We start from the raw sequence: 21381 nt of genomic DNA, 5'->3' as shown, positions 1-21381 counted from the left end.
AACCAAGTCATTGCAAAATGTATATTTTTCATTCAAGAGATTAAATAACAATTATATATCTAGATTCCCGATGTCAAATTTATAGCCTTTTTATCATAGTAATTGAAATAATTATTGAAATAAAGACCGTTATGGATACCTCATGTGCCAGGTCATGGGTTAGTTATTAATTTAAGAGTTAAGTTTAATATTTCCAAAAATCTTTTCCTCAGTTACACTGAATGATATAAAACACATGGAACAACAAATTAAACATTTTATTTGCCATCTTAATTCTAAACTGGTATTAGCAGCTTTCTCAAATGTATAGAATGTTATTATGTGTGTCATTTTTCTCCACAACTATCTAAATCTAACTCCCAGCTGTGGTTATTTTTATCACCTGAAGTATCATATAGCTACCAATTTATTAATTGCTGTACTTGCAACACGATATTTTCCTGGCTAAGACACAGATACCCACCTACAAGTCTGAACTTTTGGTCCTTTTTTTTGCAGCATCACATCTTCAGTTCAGCCCAGGTAACACCCTTTGACCTTCTGACATAACCTTTCTTTTTGAACAAGTAAATGCCTTATGATCAGAACAGACAGAAACAGTTTAGCAGATTGCACAGAGGACTGAGTTAATCTGAAACAGAACATATGAATTGGGATTTAGAGAGAAGTCTAAATAATTAATTGTTCCGGTGTCAAATTACTAGTAAATAATTGATGGGATGTGCAAGGTTCCACTTGAGAGTTTAGGAATTGGGAAGAACCAAAGACTTACGGAGGAACATGAAGTCATCTCCACAAACAGTTAAACATGACTAATTTCACAGTTAAGTTTCTTCTATAAGTTGCACAAGTTTACAGGTGATACACAATTCAGTACGTTTTAGTTTGACTGAGTTGGACATGGAAGTTAAACATTTTGATCTACTCACTGAATTCAAGTAGTTAAAAAATACTTATAACCAATTCTAAGATAATAAAGTGTGAGGCTGGATGAACACAGCAGGCCCAGCAGCATCTCAGGAGCACAAAAGCTGACGTTTTGGGCCTAGACCCTTCATCAGAGAGGGGGGATGGGGTGAGGGTTCTGGAATAAATAGAGAGAGGGGGAGGCGGACCGAAGATGGAGAGAAAAGAAGATAGGTGGAGAGGAGAGTATAGGTGGGGAGGTGGGGAGGGGATAGGTCAGTCCAGGGAAGACGGACACGTCAAGGAGGTGGCACCTCCATCTCCTACCTACTAACCTCATCCCACCTCCTTGACCTGTCCGTCTTCCCCGGACTGACCTATCCCCTCTATACCTCCCCACCCATACTCTCCTCTCCACCTATCTTTTTTTCTCTCCATCTTCGGTCCGCCTCCCACTCTCTCCCTATTTATTCCAGAACCCTCTCACCATCCCCCTCTCTGATGAAGGGTCTAGGCCCGAAACGTCAGCTTTTGTGCTCCTGAGATGCTGCTGGGCCTGCTGTGTTCATCCAGTCTCACACTTTATTATCTTGGATTCTCCAGCATCTGCAGTTCCCATTATCACTATAACCAATTCTCTTTGCTGACGGCATGCAGCCAGCTGTTACTTATGTTTTTATTGGTTTCTGAAAGACTTTGAAAACAGTCATTGAAGAATGAAAAGCAATTATACTGCAGGTGCTGGAAATCTGAAGTATCTTTTGGTAAACCTACTTAGTCAGCATGTTATTAGGGATACAAAATATTTAGTTATCATGCAAGTTTTAAGCTGCCTTTTAATGACACACATTGAGTAAGATATTGTACAATAAATTTTCCATTAACCACATATTAGTTGAAATAATTGTGTGCAAAATGTTCCTGCAGTGTCCAGTGTTCTTCCAATGTCAGTTCACAGGAATATCAATGTTGGGGATTATGTTGATGATGACTGTTGGTTTGGACAGGATCTGGGACAGATGTTGAACATGGCTGTTAGTGCAAAGGAGTGTAGACTGTTCAGCTTCTTGGTAATGAGCTATGGATGCGGATTTCTGCTTCTGCTTCATTACCAACATCTATCATCAATGTGCTCATCTTTATTAAGCTGAAAATCCTCTTCAAGTGGTAGCTTCATATGCTTTTCATTGAATAGACAGATTTTGCAGCAGACAGCATACAATGGACTGAATTTAATGGTGGTATCCACTTTCAGCACTTTGAAAGCTAGGTGCAACCTTTTGGCAGACATTTTCAGAAGACCTGACAAGCAAAAATACCAAACGGGAAATTACTGTCTGCTGGTAAGATTCTGAGCTTTTAAGGGTGAACTCTCCTTACTCAGAATTGTTAGGATTTGGTATGCACTGCCTGGGATAGTGGTGGAGGTGAATTCATAGGAGGTTTCAAAAGAGAGCCGAACGCATGTATGAAAATGATGAAGTTAAAGGGTATGGAGATGGGGCTGGAGGGTGGGACTAGCTGGGCAGCTCTTTCAAGAGCCAATACAGACACAATGGGTCAAACGTTGTCCTTCTGTACTGTAAAATTCTGTGATTCTCATTTCCAGACTGAAATAGTAATTAGCCAATCAGAGATGTAAACTTTTCAAATATTTGCCAAGTTACTATGTAATTTGTTCTGCTACCCTGCCTTAAATGGATATTTTATACTTAATGCAGCAATCTGTTATGAAAGGTTAATCCACATCACTCCTCTTGGTCATCAAAAGGATTCTTCCAGTATTTTCACCCTAGAGAGTATACAAAGAGTAGGATGAATCATCTGAAATATACCAACTCTGCCAACAGAGATTCGACATCCAATGGCTTCCTGAAGTTCCCTGAGGAACAATTTCTTTTAGCAGCGGTCTTATTTTTCAGCAAGATAATAACAAAATTCCTTGCAACTCCATGATTCTGCACTGGTTCTGCCTCTTACAAACTGGTTTGAGCGAAGACTTATGACTTCTCACAGGTTCAGGGTATCATTACAGAGTGCATCCCAAAGGATCTTTCACACAATGTAACTACCTTCATGAAACTTGAATGTTATAACTATGAATGCGCAAAGGGTGTATGATAACCAATAGTGTAATATGCAGGTCTTTGCTCTTTTTCCTGACAGATGTGTTTGACATTGACTGACACAATACAAAAGCATTCAGGCTCATTCTTTTCACTTGCATATTGTAAGAAACTCTTGGAGGGGAGTGCTTTTCGCTGCACACTTTGCATCTGATATTTGTTTCAAAAGCTGTACATGGCTGCGGAGTCTAGCTATAGTTAGTTTACTATTCGAAGTAGAATATTCACTGAGTATACCCAAAGGGATAACAAAGTGCCATTTCAGACTGCTGAACTGATCTCATGATTTTTGTTTATTCATTCAGGGATGTGAGCTTTGTAGACTGGATCACCTGTTACTGCCCATCCCCACTGCCTTTGAGAAGGGCATGATGAGCGACCTTCTTGAACTGCAGCAGTCCATCTGCTCCAGATTGACTGAAAATGCTGTTAGGGAGAAAATTTCAGGGTTTTGACTCAATGACAGTGAAGAAACGGTGATATATTTCTAAGTCATGACAGGGAACGACTTGTGGGGGGGGAACCTGTGGGTAGGGCTCCTATGTACCTGTGCTCCATGTCATTCGTGATGGTCCTGTGAGAGCTTGGAAGGTACTGTCTAAGGAATCTTCATAAATTTCTGCAGTGAATTTTGTAGCGGGTATGCACTGCTATTACTTATATGTCAGTGGCGGAGAGAATAAATGGGAATATGATTCAAGTACAAGGTCTTGCCCTGGACAGTATCAAGCTTGAGTATTGCTACAGCTACATCCAACCAGGCAAGTGGTAACTATTCCATCAGACTACTGTTTGGTGCCTTGTGGACATGGACAGATGAGGAGTGGCAGTCAGAAGGTGAATTACTCACTGCAGGATTATTAGCCTTTGAGCTGTTCTTGTTGTGCTCAATGGCTAGTTCATTCAGCTGTTGAGGATAAATGTCAAGTGTGTTTTTCTCTCTTGTTCATTCCTTCATGGTGTGCCGGAGGCTGAATATGGCAAGAATGTCCTTTAGGAATATGCAGCTTTGTCAGTAATGGTGCTGCCGAGCCACTCTAGGTGATGGACATTGAAGTCTTCCACCCAGCTGTACCAGTGCAACGCTCAATGCTTCCTCCTAGCGTTGCTCAACATGGAGGAGCGCTGATTTACTAGCTGAGTCAAGATGGAGTGGGGTTTGGGAGTTGTATTCTGTAATCAGAAGGAGTTTTCTTTGCCATGTTTCACCTCATGACATGAAACCTAATGGGTTCCAGAATCAATGTTGAGGATTCCCTTCCAACTGTACACCACTGAGACACATCTTCTGGGTCTGGCCAGCTGCTGGGACAGGTCACACCTAGTGTTGGTGCAAGTTGAGCTTGGAATATTATAAGGTATGATTTCATGAGTCTGACTGTGTCAGACTGCTGGCTGACTCATCTCTGAGACAGGTCTCCCATTCTTGCACTAGGTTGATGCCAGGTGATCCATCCCACTTCATTCCTTTTTTTGACAAATTTCCAACAATGTAACCAAGAAATAGTGTGCTGCAAATCACAAGGCAGAATGCAATTCCTCACTCAGGAATGTAGGGAAAACAACGGGGATGGCTTCATCACCTTTCTGACTGCCATCCTGGCACCATTTAAGTCAAGGTTAGGAAAACCTAGGAGGGTAATTGAGGCCCTTCAATGGCTAATTACACAGCAGTGAAGGCTGGTGGTTTCCCCAGGAACTGGGAGCCCTTGCTGATCAATCCATAAAGGATAAGGGCCACTTCACTGAAGAGGACCCCCTGCCTTTTAGAAACCCCTTTCTCTTCCACGGCCTGCCTGGGTGTCTGCAATGAGCCCTACCAACTCATCTGCACTGTGGACCTGCTCTACCATCACTGGTCCAGACTATTACAGTCCCAAAAATGGCAATCTTTTCACAAAGCAACTGGATATCGATATGAAATGAAAATATTCACAAGCTACAGGGATACAATGGGATAATTCTTTCAAAAAGTGAAATTAACTGAATAAAAGCAAATGCAACACCAAAATCTACTTTGTATGCAAACTCCCACTATTGAGATTAAAATTACTTTCTCTCGTGTGAGAGTAAGATGAGAAACTATTTCATTTATCAGATCGCAAAAACATTAAATAGCTTTATAAATACCACTTGAATCAACCAATTAAGGGCATACATCCTTTGGATTGTGAGCAGCTAAGTCTTGCTAGCTTATTTAGGTTGGGAAACAGCACTGGCCTCATCAGGACATCAAAATTTTTATGCATCCATCAGTCTGCGTCTCATTTCAGACGGTGCTGTGCCAGTCCTCCTCGCAGAATAAAATTAGCCAAGGTGCGCACACTCACCCAAACTGTTTGGGTGGAACAGTTTACATTCACTACTGCTCAAACTTAGGCTGTGAAGGGACCAAAATCACCTGACAATATCTGGACCTATGTCTGGAAAATGTTTTGCATATATCAAAAACTTTCAGTGACAGGAATTCCTTGTGGGTTGCTTCCTCGTGTTGTATTTTACTTCATATTTTTCACTTGGCAAAAGAAATAAAGATGTTTCCTGCAATACTTTGAAGAGACTAAAATTCTGCAGAATGCCTAAAGCAAAAACTTGCAAAATGATTTATGGATTTTCTTTGTCTTGATCACTTGAGGAATTTGCATTTTCTTAAGCCAAAATTTTAAATGACATTCTTCATCACAGGCTCTATTCATCAAATGAACTAACATACTGCAAAATCACATTAGCTTTTCAAAACAAATGTGATTCATTAGGCAAGGAAAATCCCAGAAATATGCACAATACTACCAAAATGCAATGCATCTCTCTCTTCGCATCACTGCTGAGTGTTGATCAGTTACCAAACGTGCTGTGGGCACATGAATTTACACTTATTTTCTTAATGATTTTTGCTTTCACAGACCAGAGGCAGATTCTTGTGCCCAGCCCCATTGTGAGTTTGGTGGCAGAGGTGTCATTTAAGAGGGAAAAATGGTGCATCCCTCCCTTGCCAAGTCCATCCTGAAAATGTCTGGGGGGATGTCTCAAGGATGACCTTTCACCTTCCCCACCGCTACCAAGGTAAAACCTTAAGTGAGCATTTAATGGGCAGTCAAGGGTCACTTCCCACTGCTGATAATATTACCTCAGTACAAGCAGGGCTCACCATTTGGTGGTACAACAAGCAATCCCTAATGTGTTTATTTTTGGTCCCTTGTTCCAAGGCAACTCGCATCTGACTAAGGGATTCAACAACGGGAAGCAACAGTGGGGTTGAGAGACACCCTCCTCCCCCCACCCTTGCTGCTGTATTCCCTCACTGAACTCTCCCACAACCATACCTCTCACAATAACTTACCCAGAGTCCAACCTCAATGTAAAGCCTTGGCTGTTGTACCACCGGCAGCCGTTGCTTTCCCAGCAGCGCTGCTGAGTCCATAGAGCTGCCTGTCAACCAGCAACTCTTAGCCAGTGGAAAGCTTTCCTCTGGAGTCTTTGACCCTGGGGTCCTTGATTCCCACAGATGAGCTGACACTGTCCAGTTGAAGGTCTGAGTGGCACAAATTATTGAACGGTGGAGCAAGCTTCAGGGGCTATGTGGCCTCTCTTTCTGTTGCTATTTATTATGTGAAATCAAAATTGAGGACTCAATGCCAGTTGAACACTGAAAACACTTCCAACCTCAATGCAAATACTCATGAAGACAGTTTGATAAAGAATTTCACTAAGATAAGTTAAAAAAAACAGTAAAAACAGGCCATGAAAGAGGTAAAATAGTATCAGAGATAATGGGAACTGCAGATGCTGGAGAATTCCAAGATAATAAAATGTGAGGCTGGATGAACACAGCAGGCCAAGCAGCATCTCAGGAGCACAAAAGCTTTTGTGCTCCTGAGATGCTGCTTGGCCTGCTGTGTTCATCCAGCCTCACATTTTATTATCATGAAAGAGGTAAAACAGGATCCAGAGATTTTCATTTTGATCTGTTTCAAAGTGGACAGAGTGCTAAATGCCAGCTGGATCATTTAAAAGAGAACTCGATTATAAATATACATTTATATAGAATCAGGAAGTAACTGTCATAAAAAGTCTTTGGAACTTAGAATGTGGGTCAAGGCCACTTACTACTTGTTTAGGAGTTTGATAAGATTATCTGAATTGGACACAAAAAACTTCGCCGAAATACCAGCCTTCCTGCTCCTAAGATGCTGCTTGGTCTTCTGTGTTCATCCAACTCTACACCTTATTATCCAATAAAGGAATGTCTCTCAAGAGCACAGGTGGACCAAATAACATAAATCCTAGATTCCTCAAGGAAGACTGGGAAATTTTAGAAATGGATAATGCTCAGTCACTGAAACACATTGGCATAAGGCTGCTGATGTTCTTTAACAATGTAACTTAAGCTTATTTAAACAAAAGAGAAAAGGTTAGATATCCAAGCAAACTGGAAAAAATTTAATGCAAGCAACAAAATAAGTACAAACCTATTGCCAAACACTAACGTTTTGTAGATACTCAATTCCAGAGAAATTCCACAACTAAGTTTTTAAAACTTAGTTAACTGATGCCTTCAAGTTTCTTTTCCTTCAATTTTCAAGACAATTTCACTATTCTTTTCCCAGTCTGCTGACATAAACTGTTTTCAATTCTGATGACCTAAGCCTCTTTACATTTGGGGTAAGTGGAATGTTTGTATGGTCTCTCACCATATGGATACTTCACAGATTAGAAACCACATCTGCTGAAGTGACTCATTCCCCTGAACTAAAAACTTCAGTTCTCAACTGAGCTGTGGTTCTTCCAAACTGAACTTCAAAGCTCTGTTCTGAACTGAAAATTAAAGTACTGCCATTGATGTATTTACGTGGTCTGTTATAAAGTCATTAGTATCACAATTTTATCAATTAACATTACATAATTCTTCTTAGGCACCTAACTGCAATCATGTTTTCTCGGACTGTTGGCTTAGGTCATTGCCTAAATGACTTTCTGACTTATTTTGAAACAACATAATCGGTACTGATTTGACCAAAATCCACCTCTCCTTATTTTTAAATATATGCAAATTCCAGAAATGATTATATATGTTTCCCTTTTATAAGGAAATCCATAAATGCTAAAAAAAATCATTAGATGTTATTCCAATAAGGAGTAAAATACAAACTAGTGAATTGAAGCTCAGTTAGTTTGTTCATTAGACAAAATGAAAACGATGCATGAGCATTTAAGGAATGTAATCAATGCTCATTTACAGAGCATAAAAACAATCAGCAATACAGTCAGTCATCCATTTTACGCTATCACTAACAATAAAAAACAACCTCAGTCACTTTGTTAGAAAATACCCAAATTTACTCAAATCATATTGAGAATTATTATCTATAAGCCACTGAGTCATTACAAGTTACTTGTATTTTCAACAGGCATCTTCAATTCTTTTTCAATGAGTTGATATTGTCAAACTCATTTGACAAAATGACTAGTTGGGTGGACATATTTGCTAAATTCAGTTACAAATTAAGATTATATTTTGCTGTGGTTTTAACGTATATCATGCACCGTGGTAAATTAGATTGGTGCAGATTGACAGAAAGAGTAAGATATTGGTCTCACAACTGTTGGAAAAAAATTACTAGTCAATATAAATCACAGAATCCCAAGTCACAGCGTGCATCTTGGGGAATATGCTTCAAAAGCCAAGAGTCAAGTATCAACATTAACACTGGATAATTATATGATAATACTCAATTTGGAACAATGTATAGTTTGGTCTTCCAATTTTGTACTGGGGCACAAAAAGCTGTCTCCAACCTGTCCATTCCCTCAAAATAAACTATATGAATGCAACTGGCTAGAAATCACAGCTTATAGAAAAGATGATAAGCAGGACAGATAAAGGGGAAGTAGTTGATGTCACAAATTGGATTTCAGAATGTGTTTTATAAAGTTACCATACATTAGGCTACTTAATAAGATCCCATGATGTTGGGAGGTACTATTTTAGCATAGGTAGAGGATTGGCTAACTATTTGAGGATAGAGAGTTCAGGAAAGGGAAACATTTTCAGGATGACAGTCTGCACCAGTGGACTACCCCAGGGATCAGGGCTGGACCACAATCATTTGCAACATATGTTAATAACTCAGATGAGGAAAGTGAATATTCTTCAGTCAAATTTGAGGATGATACAAAAAACAGGTAGGAAGGGAAGAGGTGACGATGACACAGAGTCTGCAGAGGGATACAGACAGCTTTAGCAAATGGGTGAAAACTCATCAATACAATATAATGTGGCAAAGATTATGTACTTTGGCACGAAGAGTAAAGGAGCTGAATATTAATAAAATGGAGAAATACTGCAGAAAGTTACTGTACAGAGAGATTTGGGAGTCCTCATCCATGAACTAAAAAGTTAGCATCCAAGTTCAGTGGGTAATAGGGAGAGCAAATGAAATGAGATAGTAGGAACTGCAGATGCTGGAGAATATGAGCTAATAAGGTGTCGAGCTGGATGAACACAGCAGGCCAAGCAGCTTCAGGGGAGCAGGAAAGCTGGCGTTTTGGGCCTAGACCCTTCTTCAGAAAACATGAATAGCAGAATTATTGAGCTGAATGGTGTACTTGTACTCCTATTTCTCAAGAAGGGTCTAGGCCCAAAATGTCAGCTTTCCTGCTCCTCTGATGCTGCTTGAGCTGCGGAGTTCATCTAACTCTGCACCTTATTATCTAAAGCAAATGAAATGCTGCCTTTACGGGGAATAGAGTATAAAATTTAAAGGTTGCATAAAAAAAAAGCAAGGTACTGGTCAGACCACAACTGGAATACTGAAAGGTTTTGGGCCGCTTTTCTTGGAAAGAAAAACTGACATCGGAGTAGTTCAGAGAAGGTTCACTGGGCTGATACTGAAAAGTGTATGGGAGGGTGGGGTTATCTTACAAGGAGAGGGTAAGGTGGTGGGGTCTACTAATTGTAATTTAGAAAAATTAAAGCATATAAGATTTTTTGATGACTTGACAAGCTGTTTTCCCCTACATGAGGGACCAGGACCAGAGGCCATAATGTCAGAAAAGTCAGAAAAAGGGGTTGCCCATTTAAGGCAGACACGCATGATGGCACAGTGATTAGCACTGCTGCCTCACAGCGCCAGGGTAGTACATGTCAAGAGTGAGACAGTCAGATTTTTAATCAATAAGGGTATCAAGGGTTAAAAAGGGAAAAGGCAGGGAAGTGGAATTGAAGTTTATCAGATCAGCCATGATTTCTCAGAATGGCAGAGCTGATGAGCGGAATGGTGTACTTCTACTCCTATACACTATGACCTTCTGACTTACTGTAGTTATGCCACCTCTGCTGTAAATGCTTTCACTTTAATTGACACCCATTTATCACATTCAAACATAGTGTCAGGAGTGTGCTGCCGAAATTGTGTAGATTTTCAAAGCTGCAATAGAGCTAACTATTGTTAAAAAATAAACAGCAAGGCCAATTTGAAAATAGTAGACTTCAACTTTAAATTATTGGATAAGTCAGCATTGCTGTGAAGTTTCCATTTCAGGCTGCTGAGAAAATGAAAGGAGATAGGAGATAGAATTGAAATCTTTCCACCCTCAGTACAGAACAATGAAATAACCACAGACTTGAACAAGAAGACTGAAAGAAAAGTTAAAATAGTAAGCCTGTTATCAATGCTTGAGAAAGCATGCCACAAGTTACTTTGCGCCGCAAACCTCAATGAGGGAAAAGAGAACCCAAAGAAGAGAGATTTTGAAGGCCTTACAAACATACTGAAGCCTTTATTCACGTCATTTATGAACAGTGTATGATCAACTTCAGAGCTTGGGGAAAAGGGAGAGTATTGATCACTGTTACATTGAGCTGAACCCCATCAATCTCAACAACTGATTATACCGAAACAGAGATAACAAAGTGTAGAGCTGGATGAACACAGCAGGCCAAGTAGCATCAGAGGAGCAGGAAGGCTGACGGTTCGGAACTAGACCATTCTTCAGAAAAAACAGGATTGGTTTAGGCATTAAAGATTCAGCTGTAAGAGTACATTTGCTGAGAGAGAAGAATTTGTTTTCTTAAGAGAGATGTTTGCATGCGCAAAAGTTCGGTGGGGCTTAGCATTATTTCAGTTGGAAGAAGAACAGGATAAGAACTTAAACGCGAGGACATAGTGCCAAGGACCAAGTGCAGGTAAGTAGGTTTGGGACTCCCTCTATAACTTATTGAAGGAAAATAAAAGGAATATTTTCCAAAGAGCCATAAGAAAGATCTTGACCAAAGTAGAGGGTGTAATATTGGGCAGGACATTGCACCAAAGACAAAGTATGTCTATCTTGACAAAAACAGCTCTAACAGCAAAAAGCTGAACCACTTTGCACACAAGTACTTCTTCAGATAGAAGCAATAAAGCCTAAAAGGATCGTTGCTGGACAGATGTTCAGCTGGGAATTCTGATGAATCATCTAACACCAAACAATAGATTGGCATCATTAAGTATAAAGGAGATAAATAGTTTGTGACTGTTTTCATTGATGACTGTAGAGCATCAAGTGAATATGAAGCATCAGGTAGACAGAGGTGCTTCATGCAACGTCATGAGATTTGCACACCTGCACAAAGTAGCTCAAGATGGCGGCGTATGCACGAAGCCCTCAACGACAGGGTGTAGGTTATACAATGGAACGATAATCATCTCAAGAGGACCGATAAATATTCAGAGCCCAATGCAATAAGAAGGATTAAGATGTGAAGTTCCAGATGGCAGACTTGACTCAAAATCCACGCATCTGAGTTGAATCCAGCATAAAACTTGTACTAGTAACTTTACACATGCCAGAAGAAATTTGCAGAGTTTCACAGGCCACTAAGCTGTTGGCTATTAAACATATCCAAGAAGATTATAAAAATGCTCTTGGCATTCAGACCTTGGAGGTCTTCCTGGCGAATATCATCTTGAAGGAGATTACAGTGAGAGATCACTCAGCATCTGTCAAGAAGATTTATGGCTACCCTCAAGTCAAGCCTGAACGACTAGATAGAGGAGCCAGTGTCCCCAGTGCTCAAGAAGGTATCAAAACATGCACAGAATAAGAAGCAGCCCACAAATCATTCTTTGAGAATCTAGCAACTCATGATCAGCAAACACAAGAACAGCAGAACATCACAGAAAAGCAGAAGAATAAGCATGATAAGGAAGCAAAATAGAACAAGAAGAAAAAGATGCTACTGACCATATCTAAAGTGAAGTGCATATGTCATGCATCGGTGGTAAAAGGGTTTCACCTAGACCCTGATAATGTGAAAGCTGTGACAGATTTGCAATGACTAACAGGTATAAGCATTACAACAATTTGGTGGATTTGTGAACTATCTTACAAGTTTCTTGTCTAATTTTTCATCAGAAACTAATCATCAATGCAAGTTCACTGCAAAGACTACGCAATGGTAGTCTTTGGTCAATGAGCATTACAAAAAGTAGCTGACACTCATATGAAACAAAATGAGAGACAGGTCAAAATGCTTTGAATACCATCCACCGAGCCGAGGCACTGAATGCAAAAGACATGCGTCTTGGTTTGATCAAGCACTCACCATCAGTATGACATTCCCAAGGAAAGAATCATCATCCCAAGAAGGAGTAGATACAAAAGAAGCTGACAGAAACAACTATACATATGCAATCAAAAGAACTGAAATCCAAATAGATAAAACATATAATCTGAGACTAATGAAAGTGAGACAGACTGGAATTCTCCGAATTTTCTTCATTTTTTAAATTTATTCATAGGATGAGGACATTGCAGGCCAGGCAGCATTTTTTGCTCATCCTCAATTGCCCAGAGGGCAGTTAAGAGTCAACCACTTTGCGGTGGATCTGTAATCACATGTAGGCCAGACCAAGTAAGGATAGCAGTTTCCTTCCCTAAAGGACATTAATGAGCCAGCTAATAACTGTTAGTCATTGCAAATCTGCGACTGCTTTCAAATTATCAGGGTCTAGGTGAAATCCTTTTACCACCGATGCATGACGTAGGTACTTCACTTTAGATATGGTCAGTTGCATCATTTTCTTCTTGTTCTATTTTTCCAACAATCACCAATGGATTCATGGTCAACATTACACTCTTAATTCCAGGTAATTATTGAATTCAAATTTCAACATCTGCCACAACAGGATTTGAACCCAAGTCCCCAGAACATTATCTGGGACTCTGGATTAACAGTCCAGCGATAATACCACTAGGCCATCACCTCCCCATTCTTTTTGTTGACCATGCATATTGGGAAACATGGTAACTGTGAATAATAATGTATGCAAACTTTTCTGATGCAGACTGAAAAGGGGAACTTTTTGGAGCAATGTATCTGCATCGCGTACTGGCTGGTTTACAGTGGAATGTGACCTCTACCTCTGCTGTAAGTGTCTTCTTTTTATGATGTTAAACATGGACGAGGACTGGTTTTATTGTTTTTTTTCCTAAGTGTAGAGCCAATTCCCAATTATTTTGCACATCAATCACTTCCATTCATTTGAAGGTAATACAGAAGTATTTACTTTCAAAAATCCAATTTATCTGTATAATGAATACATTTTAGGATTAAGCGTAGTTTTCTAACAGCATTAACAAGTTTCCTTTAGGCATTGATGAATGAGGTGTCAAAAAATTCATTTTGTTGTAAAGTGAAGAGGCTAATATTTATATAGGTGAGAACAAGAGCCATTAATCTGCAATTTAATTCCTTAAATATGTTTTTTGAATGGACAGCAATAACCCAATTAGAGATTTGCTGTTACTATTTCTACATTTGCAGCAAAATGGAATTATAGCATCATACAGCAAAGATGTATGGTTATTCAGCCCATCATATCTCTGGCAGCTCTTTGAAATAGCTTCCTGAAGTGTCAATCTCTGTTCTTTCCCCAGATCCCTGCATTCATTTTTCCACTTTCAGGAAAATATACAATGTCCTGTTGCAAATCATCATTGAATCAGTTCTCCATACCTGTTCAGACATGGAAGCGATTGTGGCATTGCTTAAATGTTCACTGGAAGTAACCGGAATGGGGTAGAATTAACTATAGTTAAACTTAGACAGTGATCTATCTACTAATGTAACACACTACTTTTAGATCGTAAACTTTCCTCACCATTCAATGCAACTGCGCAGATACAATATATTCAAAGGTAGACGAAAATCAATACGAAAATTCAGCAGGTAGTACGATTAAAAATTTACATAAAAGATTACATTAAAACATTAACCTATCTTTATTTTTTCAGTCATCAAGTGAACTGCCGTATATTCAAGTACTTTCTGTATTTTAATTTTCAGCATACATTTTGTTTTGACCTTATCATGAAGTTGAGTACTGTTCCAATCTTTCGTTTCATTATATCCCGACAATGCAATGATTTTATGTACTCATTTTCATGAAATTTAAAAAAAATAAAGGCATTAGCAATCTGTAAGAACGTCAGGCGTTTTTGCATTTCATTACATTGGGATACAATGTTTTATTTAGGGGGCCATTAATGAGGCTTGCTTGATGGTAACTTTTTTGATTTTCAGGCCTACATTTGGCTTTCAGGGGTTCTTTCCTCACTAACTCATTTATTAGGTGATGTAGTCATGCAGTAACAGTATCATCTGTAGTTGTGTTGATATATTGGGTACTTCAGCTCACATTGAAGCATAATTAGAACAATCCATCAATATCCCATACAATCATCAACCTTCCATTAAATTTAAAGTAACAGCACACAATGAGAGCACTGATTTCCGAGACACTATAGTCTTCAAATTAACACAACTGGCATAACTTAGCAACAAATATTACTGGCACACAGAAGTCCATCACTCTAAACACATCTTCTGCAGATGGGTGAGATGATAGCTAATGCATTTCCATCACATATGCACAAAATGAGAAAAAATAGCCAGATAGTGATGACTTTTGAACTGCGTTTCATTCCACAATCTCAAATTTAAAATAAACAACTAGCAATGTTCCCTACAATCCTATGAGGTAGCTCCTGAACATATGCAATCTTCAGTTATGGATTACATGATCTACTACAAGGAATTCACTACTTATAATTTCAAATACTCCTGGCTCCTAGTCAGCTGAGTACTCTTTTGTTGGCTGCTTTAAAACTGCTCTATGCCCTTTGCAGCCTCTCACTGTCTCCCCATGTGCGCTGTCCCACACACACGTAGCCTGTCTCTCCCCACAATGCCCCTGAAATATTCCACTCTTCTCATCACTGCTGCCCTCTCTCTCTGTCGCCAATACCATAGTATCCCTTTCTAGCACTTTTCTGCCTTACAGCCTGCTCCAAGCATCTCTTGTAACGTCCCCATCTTCTAGCGAGTTTTGAGAAGATTTGTAGCTCAGGTTGAGGTTCTGGATGTGAGTTTGCTCGCTGAGCTGGAAGGTTAGTTTTCAGACGTTTCGTCACCATTCTAGGTAACATCATCAGTGAGCCTCCGACGAAGCGCTGGTGTTATGTCCCACTTTCTATTTATCTGGTTAGGTTTCCTTGGGTTGGTGATGTCATTTCCTGTTCTTTTTCTCAGAGGATGGTAGATTGGCTCCAAATCAATGTGCTTGTTGATGGAGTTCCGGTTGGAATGCCATGTTTCTAGGAATTCTCGTGCGTGTCTCTGTTTGGCTTGTCCTAGGATGGATGTGTTGTCCCAATCAAAGTGGTGTCCTTCCTCATCTGTATGTAAGGATACGAGTGATAGTGGGTCATGTCGTTTTGTGGCTAGGTGATGAATGATAAATAGAAAGCGGGACATAACACCAGCGCTTCACCGGAGGCTCACTGATGATGTTACCTAGAATGGTGACGAAACGTCTGAAAACTAACCTTCCAGCTCAGCGAGCAAACTCACATCCAGTCCCCATCTTCCCTCACTCCCTTGCAGTTGCCCCCGTCCCATTCAAGTCTCCATCTCCTTTAAATGCCATCAACCACCAAAACAGCCTCCCCACTCTCAACAATATCCATGGTGCCTCTTTCTCCTGCCAGCAGATAGCCTCCCCTCAGACCTAACAAGCTGAATCGCAAAAGATGGCTCCCAGTCTGATTGCCAGCTTTCCTCGCCTCAACTCCTTGGCTCTACAGGCCTTGTCTCTCTAGCAGTCCTGATGCCAGTTTGCCAGTCTAGAAGCCGTGATATTTTGCTAACGTTCCTTTCTCTCTATCTTACTCACTCTCTCACTGCTTCCCCAATTACAGGCTGATTGTCTCCTATATAGGCACACAGGTGAACATGACAGCAGCAAATGTGAGAGAGAACCCATCTGTGATTAGAGAAGCAGCTGCCCAGAGATTCTATCAATTCCACTTTTACTGGGCAATATTTCAGTGGTTAGTTGTGCCTAGCTCGCCCCTCCCCCCGACTGAATTATACCCAAAGGATAGAGGGATTGTGAGGGTAATTTCACCCACCTCCCCAATGTTACTTGGAACACTGGATTAAATCATAATTAATGGAAAATGAACAGAAATCCATGACAGAGAATTTTCCAACACAATTACATTCTGAACTTGGCGGCATGGAAGAAATCATTAAACACTTCCAGAGTTTACACCTTTAACTACACACACAGTGGATATAATATTAACAGTCTTATTAACAGGATTCAATCCAACTTCCATTTTAAGTAGAAAGCTTTTGAGCAACAGTACAGGCGAGGACGATCAATGCTGCATGTCTGACTGAAACAAATTATTAGAATTAAGTTACAAGAGTGTATTATGCACTATAAAAGTATCAAAGCAAAACAATTCTAGCAAAAAACTAATACCACATACATTACAAATACCCACCAATCTGACTTCGATCCTCCTTGTAATGTTTGCTATTCTCTCTTGCAACACATATAGTTACAATGGTAGCCAACCCTTGAGATACAAAACATATCCTGTTGCACTTTGTCACATAACATCTACTCGAATAAAAAAATGTTCTATGCTGTAAAAACAAATAGGCTCAAACACATCTTCCTCTACAGCCTTGTCAGGTAGAAATGATACTCGTAAGTAAAAACGTTCTAATAATGGAGTCAATGCTCTGCATTATTCCAGCTTAATGACTGCAGTAATGAATGCAATTTGCTTACCTCATACAATTATAATTAAACATGATTCCTTAGTTTTCCTATTACCAAAAGGATTGTAATATGAATTGGTCAATAAGTCAGATGCACTACTTGAAATGCAGTAAACAAACAAATGGATCGTATTTCTGAAAAAAAGTCACATTGTCTCCTAAAGATATGATATAAGCAGTTGAAAATACTTAACTAGCATTTTGTAATTCAAAACTTGGCTTTTGCTTAAGAAAAAGACATGTTGCTGAATCTTTTGCACTCGGCTGCATAAACACTGAAATGCCATCTTTCAAAGGCAAGCTGATGTTGATTGGATGAAGCATTTCCATGGAGAAAACAATGGGCTCCCTAAGCTCCTGACTAATTCAGAAAAGGAGCAAGCCTTGAATTTTGTTTGCAGAGAACAGATCCCAGTGTGTGGATATGTATCGTTTCTGATAAGCATGAGAGAGCCATATTATGATCTCGTCTAATTACCTTAAACTGTAGCCAGTATTTACCAATGACTAGCTGATTGAATCATGCAACACCTTCCTTTGGTTGTTCAGAAAAGACAGAATGATAACTAAACAATTTGCACTCAATGGAATGATGGTAAGCAAATAGAAACACTAATCTGCAGGATTTGGCTGAGTTAAGAGATCAATCAAAGCAACTCATCAAAATATTAACACAAAAAGCATCGCTATTTCCATCAACATGTTGGTTCCACGATGGGCATTATAACAAGAAGTATTACAATTGCCTTCTTCATTACATGATGTATAAGTTTATTTACTCTTTCATTCAACATGGGCACTGCTTATGATGTCTATATTTACTGCTCACCCGAAATTGGCCCTGAGATGATGAATTGCCTTCTTAAAGGATGGCTTGGAGGAGATCTCATAGATAATTATGTTCCCATTCTTTTGTTGCTCTTGGCGGCAAAATGGCAGGTTTGAAAGGTGCTGTCAGTTTCTGCATCGTACCTTGCAGATTGTACCCAGTTCTGTTACTATGTCAGTGGTGGAAGGAATTGATGTTTGAGGGGGTAGATAGGGTGTTGATCAACTGGCTGCTTTGTTCTGGATGGCATCAACTTCTTAAGTATTGTTAGAGCTGCATTCATCCAGACAAGTAGAGAGTATTCCATCACACTCCTGAATTGTGTCCTTTAAGTGGTGGACAGGCTTGGGGGATGGGAGATACAGTCAGGTGGCGGGTTCCTCGTCACCAATATTCCAGCACTTATCTGCCTTGTATATACAGTATTTATACAACTGGTAGTGTTCAGCTTCTAGTCAATGGTAACCCCCAGGATGTCGCTAAGTATTGATGAAGGTCAAGAAATTGAAACATTAACTTTGTTCCTCTCCACAGATGCTGCCTGACCTGCTAGTTGTTTTAATTTGGATCTGTAGTATATGCAGTGTTTTGCTTTTGTGTTGACAGCAGGGAATTCACTGATGGAAATGCCTTTGAATGCCACAGGGCAATGGTTAGAATCTCTGTTGTTGGGAATAATCAATGCCTGGCACTTGCTTAGTGTGAATGTTTTGTCACTTATTAACCCAAGCATGAATTTGGCCAGGTCTTGCTGCATTTGGACATAGACTACTTCAGTATCTAAACAGTCCCAAATGGTGCTGAACATTGTAAAATCATCAGTGAACATTCCTGATCTGATCTTATTGTTAAGGGAAGGGCATTGATAGAAGCAGCTCAAGATTGTTGGGCCTAGGATACTATTCTAAGGAGCAGCTATAGTGAGGCCCTGGGATTCGGGTGATTGGCTTCCAATAACCACAACTATCTTTCCTTTGCGCCAGGTATGACTGCAATGCTGTGTTTTTTTCTCCCCTGACTGATCCTGACTCCAGTTGCCATACTCGTCATCTCAATGACAGCTCGCAATCAACTTGCCAATTATCAAGAGTAGATTGATTTTTGTGGCAATTGGCTGGTTTGGATTTGTCTTTTGTTTTGTGGAAGTGGCACAACTGGACAAATTTCCATTTGTTAGGTAAATATCAGTGCTGTAGCAGTAATGGATCTGCTTTAGTTAGGAGAGAAGCAGGTCATAATTTGTCTCCAAATTCCTGCTAACATTTTCATCATCATAGAATCCCTATAGTGTGTAAACAGGCCCTTCAGGCCAACAAGTCCACAGTGACCCTCAGAGCATCCCACCCAGACCCATCCCCCTATAACCCACCTAAGTTACACACCCCTGAACACTAAAGGGAATTTAGCATGGCCAATCCACCTAGCTGCACATCGCTGAACTGTAGGAGGAAACCGGAGCACCCGGAGGAAACCCATGCAGGCATGGGTGAATGTGCAGACTCCACAGACAGTTACCCGAGGGTGAACTGAACCCAGGCTCCTGGCACTGTGAGGCAGCAATGCTAACCGCTGGGCCACCATGTCACCCCGTAAAATAGTGTTTCACACAACTGCCAAGCACTTAAAGCTTCTTCTCCAAGTTCAAGTTTTCAGAAATGTTATTAAGTGCAATTCCACTCGAAGTCAATGAATAAAGGTGGAAGTAAAAGTTGAATCAGGCCTCAATATTAAGTACAGTTAGACAATAAACTATATTCAAAAACAGAACTTGCTGGAAAAGCTCAGTAGGTCTGGCAGCATCTGTGACGAGAAAATTAGGGTTGACATTTCAGGTCCTGTGACCCTTCCCCAGACCCGGACCCGAAACATTAACTCTTATGTTTTCTGACAAGTGGCAACTGATATTCACGCAACACAAATTCCAGTTTATGACCATCACCAATAAGAGGCAATCTAACCACCACGCCTTGACATTCAATGGTGTTACCATCACTGAATCCCCCACTATCAACATCCTGGGGGTTACCATTGACCAGAAACTCACTACATTAACACAGTGGTGACAAGAGCAGGTCAGAAGCTAGGAATACTGCAGCGAGTAATTCATCTCCTGACTCCTCAAAGCCAGTCCACCACCTACAAGGCACAAGTCAGCAGTGTGATGGAATACTCTCCACTTGCCTGGATGACTGCAGCCCCAACAACACAAGGAACTTGACACTATCCAGGACAAGGAGCCCATTTGATTGGCACTACATCCACAAGCATCCACTCCCTCCCCCACTGACACTTAGTAACAGCAGTGAGTACTATCTACAAGACACACTACAGAAATTCACCAAAGATCATCAGACAGCACCTTCCAAACCCACAACCATTTCCATCTAGAAGGACAAAGGGCAGCAGATATATGGGAACACCACCACCTCCAAGTCCCTTTCCAAGTCACTCATCATCCTAAGTTGGAAATATATCACCGCTCCTTCACAGTTGCTGGGTCAAAATCCTGGAATTCCCTCCCTAATAGCATCGTAGGTCAACCCTCGGCAAGAGGAATGCAGCGGTTCAGGAAGGCAGCTCATCACCACCTTCTCAAGGGCAACTAGGGATGGGCAAGAAATGCTGGCCAGCCAGCGACGCCTACATCCCACAAAATGAATAGGAGAAAAAGACCTGTTGAGCTTTTCCAGCAACTTCTGTTTATGTTCCTGATTTACAGCATCTGCAGTTCTTCCAGTTTTTAATAAACTAGGGTCTTTGCTTTCTCATGTCTGAGAACATGTCAGAGATTCTTCATACTCAAAAGGAACCAGGTGTTTTATTTCTTTCAACAATGTAAATTATTCAGTCATGCCTGTGGTAAGAATTTTCACGTTGCCTGCAGAGACACACTGGCATTCTTGCAGCAGTAAGTTTATTTCAAGTAAATTATTCTTTCGACTTCTGTCTCAATAGGGATATGTATCCAAGGGAAGCTTCCAGCTGATAAACTGTACAACACAGATCTCTAAGTACAAGTAGAAGCAAGAATGGGGCAGGTTATACACACATATTGCATAGGGAGCTCTCAGCTTTCTGATAACAGAAAATTGAAAATTAATCATTTGCCGCACATGCAGTATGAAAGTTTCTATTCTTGTTGTCAACAATGGCCCAAGGGCAAACTTTCTGGTACAACCGCTTTCAAAGGATCCAAAATGTGACTCAGCATGCTAATGGCATCCTCACTGAAACAATGGGCTGGATTTTCTGAGGGCTGGCAGATCTTACACAGATTTCCACTCAGGCCACTTTCTTCAGGAATGTAGGAAACTCCTCAGTCCTGGCATGAGATACTGGTCAGAGGTCCATTCTTCACTCTGGCAGCACCCTCTCTGTGCAAACTTCACAGAAATGCAAAC

The 21381-nt window shown here is 40.3% G+C and overlaps 1 protein-coding gene across 7 annotated transcripts in view; it reads right to left on the bottom strand.

Annotated features, from left to right (window-relative positions):
- The window catches only part of frmpd4 (FERM and PDZ domain containing 4), a 586853-nt gene that overhangs the window by 353776 nt on the left and 211696 nt on the right, over positions 1–21381 (bottom strand). The window contains exon 1 of one of the 7 annotated variants that reach the window (XM_048541181.2): positions 16869–16896. The exons of the other annotated variants lie outside the window; for them this stretch is intronic. The gene's annotated coding sequence lies outside the window, so the exon portion shown is untranslated. Of the gene's footprint in view, positions 1–16868; positions 16897–21381 lie in introns of those variants that run through there. 7 annotated transcript variants of the gene reach the window in all.

The sequence above is a fragment of the Stegostoma tigrinum genome, chromosome 12, assembly GCF_030684315.1.
Source record: "Stegostoma tigrinum isolate sSteTig4 chromosome 12, sSteTig4.hap1, whole genome shotgun sequence".
Classification (NCBI taxonomy): domain Eukaryota; kingdom Metazoa; phylum Chordata; class Chondrichthyes; order Orectolobiformes; family Stegostomatidae; genus Stegostoma; species Stegostoma tigrinum.
Note: the sequence above shows the minus strand (reverse complement) of the source record. Positions and strands in the feature narration are given on the sequence as shown.